Here is a 10,231-nt window from a genome sequence, read left to right on the forward strand (position 1 = left end):
GATAGAGCTATCAACACTAAAAGGGTAAAGTCTCAGTGATTGGTCCCTGTTTGAGTAAGGTCTCAAAGTTCAATTCCAGCACCCTTTTCAAAAGGATTAAACATCTGGGTTGAACTCTCCTTCCTCAGATATTACGACCAGAGCTGAGCTTAGTCCAACTATTTCCCCTCAATGTCAAGGTACCTCTCAGGATTGTTGCTGAAATTGGATTGAGGCATCACCATTTCTAGCAAGAGATTCCCTCTAGCATTCTCTAAGCTGATCCTCAATGGATGAATGTGCTTTGACATTGTGTTCCATTATTGCTTGCTTGCTTGCTTGCATTCATATACAGTCCCATAGCTAAGGCTCTCTGGGCAGTTTACAGCAATTAAAAACAATAAGAACAAATACACAACTTTTAAAACACACACAAAACATTAAAAACACTTTCAGTTTCATCTGGAACATTCTGCACCTAGGGATCCCACACAAAGAATATAAGATTCATCAAATGGAACGTCATGTGTCCCAAGGCGCATTGTGGTTGCCAAAGTGTTTGTGGGGTATCCGCCTTGTGCTGCCCTCTGGGGGGCAGGTTTGGGAAATAGCGGAACCAAAGACAGTTGTGGGTGGAAACAGGATGCAACCTTAATAAATACCACAACTAATTGGTGTTGGCATGGCCGTGGAGATAGGGTCGAAGTCTCCTCAAACCACCTGCCTGTTGATTGACAACTGCCTCAGAATGACTATTGAGGAAACCCGGGCAGTTGGCAAGAGTAAAATGGATCCAGTCTGGTGCTTTCCAGGCATCTGGAGCCACGCTATCAACTGAGGTTAGTTGGCTTCAGATCGGGTCACCAAGAGAAGCCCATACTATGAACTTCCCTCCAAGGTGATGTTAATTCTCCTGTCCAATGCCATTTCCGCCCCTTCCAAAAGTTGTGAAAAATTATAAGCAATGTGTGATAGTTCTAGCTGTTCACTGAGGGAAAGGAAGAACAACCCTCCCCATGGGAGAGGAAAAAATCCTTTCTGTCCCTGTTAACCGGAGACCCCATAAAGTCTCAGCAGGAGCTGGACCCCAAGGGTGGGTGGAGTGGGTGAATTTCACAAAGAAGGGGATCCAAGGAGGAGATCTGGGAAGGTGCTGCACCAGCACTTCTGCAGGTCAAGGCACCACCAGCCATGGATTCTTCCCCTTCCTTGCCAGGGCCAGCCCCTTAACCCCACAACCAGGTCTCTGCACACAATGGCAGCCAGAACTTTGTATAAAGAAAGATGTGTTTCCTAGGCCACCTCAAATAAGATTCATGGAACTCACAAAATATTTGATGATAATCACCAAAGAAGACAAATATGTAGAGGTTTGAACTTCCAGGACTCCTTCAGCTAATGCTGTTTGGGTCAATTTCAGAAAGTAGAAATGTTGTGTCTGTGTGGCGGAATACACATTCACATGTGCATGGCTGAGGGTCAGCACTCATGTGCAAATGGACTCCACAGGAAGGTTTCATATAGGGCAACACAAACCCTTCATCCAGCCGGGGTGGCACAATGCCCCTCTCGCTCCAGCCCCTCTCCTTCCTCCTCACCTCCCACCTGGAAGTCAGATCTGTCATGTTCAGTGACGCTGTTTGAGTGTTGCTGTTTTTGTTAAAGGTCAAGGTGTCCCCACAATTATAGTGCGAGTCGTTTCCGACTCTTAGGGTGACATCTTGCGACGTTTACAAGGCAGACTGTATACATGTGGTGGGATTGCCAGTTCCATCCCCGGCCTTTCTTTACCCCCCAGCATATGACGGGTACTCATTTTACTGACCAATGATGGATGGAAGGCTGAGTGGACCTCGACCCCTTTTACTGGAGATTCGACTTCCTCCTTCCGTTGGAATCGACCTCCGGCCATGAGCAGAGGTTCGACTGCATTACCGCCGCTTACTACTCTGCGCCACGGAGGATCTTGCTGTTTTTGTTATGTACGCGTATATACTATGGTGGTGACAGAGAGCTGTTCCATTTTTTTAAAAAAAAACTCTATCCAGTAAACAAGGTGTAATGCACAATGTTTGCTTTCTTTTTTGTGTAAACAGTTTGAACGTCTTAAATGTATTATTTTCATGATGATTTCTAATTAATGTGGGGGGAACAATGGTATTCTGACCTTTCCCCTCATATAGGAGTTTGTTGAGGATGGGCTTTAAGAGCAAGATGAGATGACTGTTTGTTAGAATTTGACCTGGGACTTCCTCATGAGCACAGCTTACAGTGCATCTGCTGCTACAGCCCTTCTCCTTCCCCTCCTTTCCGCTTGCCTTTTGACTGTCAGAAGACCTATCCTTGGTGAGTCTGGGAGTGTTGTTGTCTTTGTTGCATACGTATATGCACAAACTTATGTGGCTGGGATTTTTTTTTTAAAAAAGCAACTCTTTCCAATAAACATGTTCTTACTGTTCCCCCCATATGTAGTTAGGTTGGGCTTGATGCACAAGAGATGAGCATCCCAGAAGGTAGTATTGGCTGAGTTTTTCTTGGTCCCCTTGCCCCCCAAAAGCTTCTGGGGTGCCCCAGGGCACTATCTTGTCTCAGATGCTATTTCACATCTACATGAAGCTGGGAGCGATGAGGAGATCTGGAGAGAGATATGAGGAATGGTCCGTAGCTCAGCTGTTCTGCATGCAGAAGGTGTCACGTTCAACCCCTGGCATCTCCAGGTTGAGCTGGGAGAGACCCCTGCATGAATTCCTGGAGAGCTGATGGTGCTCAGTATGGCTGCACCAATGGGTCTGGCCCAGTAGAAAACATGTTTCTATCCTCCTAAGTCTGGCCACTATGAGACAATCACATAAGGCTAAAAAAAGAGAGAGGCAGCAATGGCCAAGGGGAACAACCCCAACAATTCCTACTTTTAAAAAAGAAAATTGCAACACCCTCGCTGCCCAAGGGTGGGTGGCCAGGACTCTGAACTTCTTAGAGGAGAAGTGAGTGGGGTGGCACAGTAACCCAAACAATAGCCCAGGTATGATTCTCCCTGCTGGTCCAAAGAGTTTCTCACCGGCTCCTCCTGATGGAAGAAACTTCTGCAGACTTCCTCCTCTAATCATGGGAGGGAAATTCACCCTGGTTGAAGGGACAGGGGTGGCATTTGCTTCCTAGCTTTGGATATGACAGCCGGTTTTAAGAGGGGGCATTAGCCTACTGGGATGGCATAACTCTTTCCCAATTATTGTTTTTCATTACATACAAGTAAATTTCACAGTGTGCTCTCGTTTTACTTCCAAGAGGATACTTTTGGCAAAGAGCATGTGACAGAACAATCTGTGACATTCCTAGTTTCTTTATCACAAAGGTGAAATTGCACCGCATCTTAACCCCTGGACCTATTTGTCTGCACTTTGATATATTTCTTACCCTGGGGCACCTCCCGCATGGCCCCAGTTCTCAGTCTGACTGCCCAGAAACAAACTAAGGGAGGAAAAGTAATTTCTTCTTCTGGTTTCCCTTTCCAAATATTTAAGTCTATCCTTATGAGAAAAGCCCCGATATTTCTGAAATTTGGCAGACTTCACGACCTCAGTAGGGATGGCCATGCCTGCACTTTTCACCCACTCCTGAAGGAATTGATAGAAACTTTTCCTCTTTTTTTCAAAAAAATAAGTACACGAATAAATATTCCTTCCAAGAAAACCCTTGATCCTAGTTGAAATTTGTCATCATTAATTCACTCTGGTAATATACTTGAAATTTTATTTATTTATTTATTTTTTATTCATTATTAGATTTATGTCCCACCCGTCCTCCAAGTAGGAGCCCAAGGTGGCAAACAAAAGCACTAAAAACACTTTAAAACATCATAAAAACAGACTTTAAAATACATGAAAGCAGAACATCTTTAAAGTTGTCATGCTCACTCCACTCTGGTCATATGCCTGCAAGTTTTATCCGCTTATGTGAAAAGAAACAAAAGCTGCACCCATTCTTTAAGAACATAAGAACATAAGAAGAGCCTGCTGGATCAGGCCAGTGGCCCATCTAGTCCAGCATCCTGTTCTCACAGTGGCCAACCAGGTGCCTGGGGAAAGCCCGCAAGCAGGACCCGAGTGCAAGAACACTCTCCCCTCCTGAGGCTTCCGGCAACTGGTTTTCAGAAGCATGCTGCCTCTGACTAGGGTGGCAGAGCACAGCCATCATGGCTAGTAGCCATTGATAGCCCTGTCCTCCATGAATTTGTCTAATCTTCTTTTAAAGCCATCCAAGCTGGTGGCCATTACTGCATCTTGTGGGAGCAAATTCCATAGTTTAACTATGCACTGAGTAAAGAAGTACTTCCTTTTGTCTGTCCTGAATCTTCCAACATTCAGCTTCTTTGAATGTCCACGAGTTCTAGTATTATGAGAGAGGGAGAAGAACTTTTCTCTATCCACTTTCTCAATGCCATGCATCATTTTATACACTTCTATCATGTCTCCTCTGACCCGCCTTTTCTCCAAACTCCAAAAGCCCCAAATGCTGCAACCTTTCCTTGTAAGGGAGTCGCTCCATCCCCTTGATCATTTAAAAAAGTGTCAGGCTGGATTTTCGTATCCTAAAGAGACTGATTCCTTGCAGTGGTTCTAACAGCAGGATGTGGCCCTGCCTTCAAGACAAGGCCCCTTCCCTGCTCTCAACATCATCTCCTCCTCTGAGGGGCCTCCAGAGAGGCACCCTCCAAGTTTGCCCTGCAACTATGGCTCTTCAATCCCTGAGGAAGCCACAGAGTCAGAGGAGCCCAGGCCGGCCCTGTCCTTGGGGAGAGTGTGGCAGTCGCCTCAGGTAGGGTTGCCATATTGCCTGGTTATCTGGGTTTTACCTGGATTCCAGCCACGCTACCCTGTGTCCACTTAACCCATTAGATGGCCCAGATTCCCAGCTTTCTTTTTTTTTTCAGAAAGCAAGTCTCTAGCCCTCATGGATCTAGAGACAGAAGGCAAAATATGGAGGCAGTTTTCTGCCCATTTTGTGAGAAATCAGACTATTCTGTCTTCCATTGTGCTTAGCCAATGAGTGGCACTAAAGCTGTCCTGCGAAAATCAAGAATTTTAGTCTGCCTGACTGCTGCATATGCAGAATCTAACAGTTTGGAAAATTGCACATGCTCATTTGATCAACACATGCAGCTCCACCCCTTCTCCAGGGACTTTCTGGCTGAATCAGCAAGGAGAAGCAGCCTTCGTCTCAATTGCCTCTGTGTCTCAGGGTATGTGTCCTAAGTGGGGAATGCAGTGGGAGTGCCTGCCTGCCATCATGGAGGATGGTGGAATAAAGGGGTTTGAATCCACCAAACGCTCACTCCTTTGAACAAATGCAAGATATAAAAGCAAACACCTCTGTGGAAAAGGCTCAGAGTTCAGTATTTGCATTTTTCAGCCCTGCCCCACACCCTGTTATTTGGGGCTTAAGTTGCGTTCGAGTCCAGCCTCATTCACCCTGCTGCCCAGCAGAGCGTTCAGCAATTCAGAAAAGGTTAACAAGTATTTATATATATCTATATCCTTCTTCAAAATGACTGGCAGATCAAAAAGGTCACCCTACTTCATTTCCTCCCCAGGGATGGATGGGTGTGTCTGTGCGTTCGAGTACATACACACGCACAGAATATATATATAAATATCTACATATTCAACACAGTGGGAGGTGTAAACTTTTCACCTCTTAAAATCTGTTGCGCTGTGTGTAGTTGTGTTGCTTAATTTCATTTAAAAGCAGCACCACAGCAGCAGAGAGGAACAGCAGATGTTGAAATGCGAGTGTGCCAGCGTGTGCGTGCGTTTGCCTAAGAAAACAGCCTTTTACCCTGCATCAGCATCACTGAGACTGGAGACTTAGTAAAATAAGAAAAGCTACTTTATTTATAGAAATACATAGTAGATAGAAAAGGAATCCCTAGTTCTAACTAACTATCTAAGTTGGAGGCGCAATGCCCAGGTGCGGGGGTTAGCTTCATGCTTGGAGAGAGCAGAGACAAAGGGATGTCTCCTCTCTCACGGACAGCCAGAGAAGAGTGGAATGGAAAGGGCGGAAGGTGGAGGGGCAGGTAAGCTTCCCTAAAGGCGTCACAGTCTAGCGACAGAAGGAAGTCAGTCAGAGCATCACAGGTAAAGGTAAACAAGCCTATCTTCCTTCTGGAGGACCCTAACTCTATCTTCCTTCTGGAGCACAAACAAAAGAACAAAACAGGAGTTGCTCTTGCCCCACTTCCAACACCCCTTCTCAACGAGTGTTTGGTTCAGCCCATGAGATTCATCTTGTCTCGCAGCTTGCAATGTCTGACTTTGCCCAACGCCTTCGTGAGAGCGTCTGCAGTCATGTCTTCTGTTGGACAATACTCCATCTTGAGTAGTCCTTTGCGGTAGGTGAGTGCTTCATGTCTATGTACTTGGTGCGTGAACTCACCCCTTCTGACTCCAAGAGTCTGTTGCATCCTTGCTTGCTTCCCAGTCCCTTTTGGTTGGCGAGCTGGTTCTTCAGCACAGGTATCCCACAGCTACCACCACATCTGGCTTGGTAACAGTACTCATATGCAGGCTTTTCTTTAGCATTTGGCTTCTTCTTGAATTTCCTCTTGTAGCCTGCAGCTTTCCTTCCTTGAGGAAGCTTGGTTGGTGTCAAAGTTTTACTTTGGTGTAGAGATTCCAGCTCTTCCTTGGCTGGCTGCCTCCACCTCTCAGCTTCACCTTTGGGTAAGGCATCAATCTCTTTCCAAGTCTCTGGTTCTGGAAGTTCATCTCTCACAAGGTAAGCGAGTCTCTCAGGTGGTGCACCTCTGTTGGTGCGCTCAGAGTGTCTGGGTGCTGGTGCTGTGGCTGCCCCTTCTGGCTCTGTTGCCTGTTGTGGCTCAGTTGCCCCTTCTGGCTCAGACTCCTCACCTTCCTCTGCAGGTATATTGTTATACCTTCTGTGGTGGAAGAATAACTCAGCTTCTTCTTCCTTTTCGCTGTCATCCGTTTGGTGTGACGCCCCTTCTGGTCGGTGTGCGCACTTTCCTTCATCAAAGTGGACAGCTCTGCATACTTCAACTTTGCCAGTTTGGGGATCTATTACTCTGTATCCCTTTTTCACTGGAGAATATCCAATAAAAATCACTTCCCTGGCAGTGTTGTCAAGTTTGGATCTCTTTTCCTTTGGGATGTGCACAAAGGCCTTGCACCCAAATACACAAGGTGTGACATACTTGGTATCCTGTCATGCCACAGCTCAAATGGTTTTTTGTTGGTTGCAGATGCAGGAAGTCGGTTCTGCAGGTAAATGGCAGTAACTGCAGCTTCTCCCCAGTACTCCTTTGGTAACTGTGCATCATCCAACAGGGAACGAATCATTTGTTCAAGGGTCCTGTTCATTCTCTCCGAGACCCCGTTCTGCTCTGGGTTGTACGCGACTGTAGTCTGGTGCTCTATGCCTTCCTCGCAGAGAAAGTCTTGCATAGCTCTAGACACATACTCCCCTCCATTGTCAGATCTTATGATCTGTGGCTTTCTGCCAAATTTGTGGGACACAATCCTAATATAGTCCTTCAGTTTTTGAAGTACTTGACTTTTCTCCCTTATCAGATACATGGTAGTGTACCTGGAGTAGTCATCTATAAAGGTCAGCATGTATAAATTTCCACCTTGGGAGGGCACTTTCATTGGCCCACAAAGATCTGTGTGAATTAACTCTAGAGGCCTTTTGGTTTTCCTCTCACTTTTCTTTGGAAATTTTGGCTTCACACTTTTAGTTTTAATACAGGACTCGCAAGTCTGTGTACAATTGCACTGTCTCATTTTAATGCCTCTTGCCAAATTCTCTTTTTCAAGAGCAGCAACTCTTGTGAAGCTGGCATGACCCATCCTTCTATGCCAAGGATGAACCCATTGAGAATCACTGGTTTCCTTGACCACATTTGCATGCATAGGTTCCAAGCAATCAAGAACTGAAAGTCCATTTTCCACCTTTGCAGTGCAACCTATTACTTCTTTACTTAGAACATGACAAAATTCTCCACTAATATGAAATTCTCCTCCAAATTGTAATATCCTGGTAACACTGATTAGATTGTCTCTAAAGTTTGGAAGATATAAACAGCTTTTAAATTCCACCAATTTCTGTCCATCTGGCACTTTACACAATAACTGGACATTTCCTCTTCCTTCAGAGAAAATTTCCTCTCCAGACGCTGTCAATATCTTTTGCTTGTGACTATCGAAACTTATAAACAGACTTCTATCATTTATTACATGTGAGGTCGATCCTGAGTCAATTAAAAATCTGCCTTTAGGATCATCCCTTCCTTCAGGAGGCACATAGAAGCTACATTCTTCTGCCTTTCTCTGCCTTTGTTTAAAAGTTTGCCTGGAGGCATCTCTCACTTCGGCTGGCCTGTGTTTAAAGTCAGCCTTTGCTCTCGTCTGCCCTCTATTGCAATCCCTTTGGAAATGATTTGGAGAGCCACACTTGAAGCACAGATCCTGTCTGTCTTGACTCTTTTGTGGATTGGGGCAGAGATGAATTCTTTTGTCCCTTTCATGTCTGCTTCTAGCAAGGTTTGCTTGCTCAGAGACAGCCTGCATTTCCTTCTTTTCCCTCAAGTCCTGATCCTTTAAATACGACATGATCTGATTCAGGCTTTGTTCAGAACTCTCTAGTACACAGCAAATTAATTTATGATCCTGATTAAGAGGGCTTAAAAGCAATCCTTTCTTTAATTCTTCATCAAGTACTCTGCCACATCTTTCCAATCTTGCTAAAAGTTCTGAAAACTTTTCTATGTATTTACTCAGGCTTCCTCTTTCATTAGTTTCTTTCAGAGAAAACAACTCTTTGTACACATATAAAATATGGCTCTTTGTTTTCTTGGTACAGACTCCCTGCAGCTTCTCATAAAATTCTTTAACACTTCTGCAGCCTGTACAGGCATTCAAAGCTTGGTCTGATAGAGCAGAAATAAGAAGAGCTTTTACTTTTGCGTGCTTACGTGTCCATGCAGCCCTTGCGTTTGCATCCTCAGCCGAGGGTTTTCTCTCAGTCAGGATTCCTTCCAGCCCTTCTCCTTCCAGGAGCGCTTTGAACCTTAAATCCCATAGTTCGAAGTTATCCTTTTCAAGCCTTGGAACACGTTACTTCAGCCATCTTTTCTATCTCTGTTCCGCTTTTCTTTCTAACTCAAAGTCTCCCTTCTAAATTACACACAAGCACTTTTCGCTTCAGCTGCTACTTGCATTCAACTTAGTTTGCTGGGCCCATAACCCTTGTTGCGCTGTGTGTAGTTGTGTGGCTTAATTTCGTTTAAAAGCAGCACCACAGCAGCAGAGAGGAACAGCAGATGTTGAAATGCGAGTGTGCCAGCGTGTGTGTGCGTTTGCCTAAGAAAGCAGCCTTTTACCCTGCATCAGCAACACTGAGACTGGAGACTTAGTAAAATAAGAAAAGCTACTTTATTTATAGAAATACATAGTAGATAGAAAAGGCATCCCTAGTTCTAACTAACTAGCTAAGTTGGAGGCGCAATGCCCAGGTGCGGGGGTTAGCCTCATGCTTGGAGAGAGAGAGACAAAGGGATGTCTCATCTCTCCCAGACAGCCAGAGAAGAGTGGAATGGAAAGGGCGGAAGGAGGAGGGGCAGGTAAGCTTCCCTAAAGGCGTCACAGTCTAGCGACAGAAGGAAGTCAGTCAGAGCATCACAGGTAAAGGTAAACAAGCCTATTTTCCTTCTGGAGGACCCTAGCTCTATCTTCCTTCTGGAGCACAAACAAAAGAACAAAACAGGAGTTGCTCTTGCCCCACTTCCAACAAAATCAACAGGTATGGCTCCCCCTCCCCCTTAAGACCAATAGGAATAGAACAGCTGCCCTGTCTAATGCTAGGATAACTTGCCAGGTCTCTAAAATTCACTGCATTTTTTATTTTATTTTTTAAAAAAGGGGTTCCAGCAGTCAAGTCTGCAACAGGTTCCAGCTTTTATCATAGAAGGCTGCATTTCCCCTCTTCCTGATCTGATATGTGAGAAACAATGTACTAAAGACACTTCTTACATGCTCACACTACTCTCTTTAGGTAAGATGATTGATTGAACTGATAATATTCAAATCTTTATTTCCATCTGTGTTACAAGTTGTAGCAGTGTATTCATTTCACATTTCCTGGTTATCGGTACGGACAATCTCTCGGTCACACTATTGTTTTTAATTGATGCTTTGCTGGCTTCTTGTTTTACGCTGGATTTTTATACTGCTGC

Source organism: Rhineura floridana, chromosome 3, assembly GCF_030035675.1.
Source record: "Rhineura floridana isolate rRhiFlo1 chromosome 3, rRhiFlo1.hap2, whole genome shotgun sequence".
Taxonomy (NCBI): domain Eukaryota; kingdom Metazoa; phylum Chordata; class Lepidosauria; order Squamata; family Rhineuridae; genus Rhineura; species Rhineura floridana.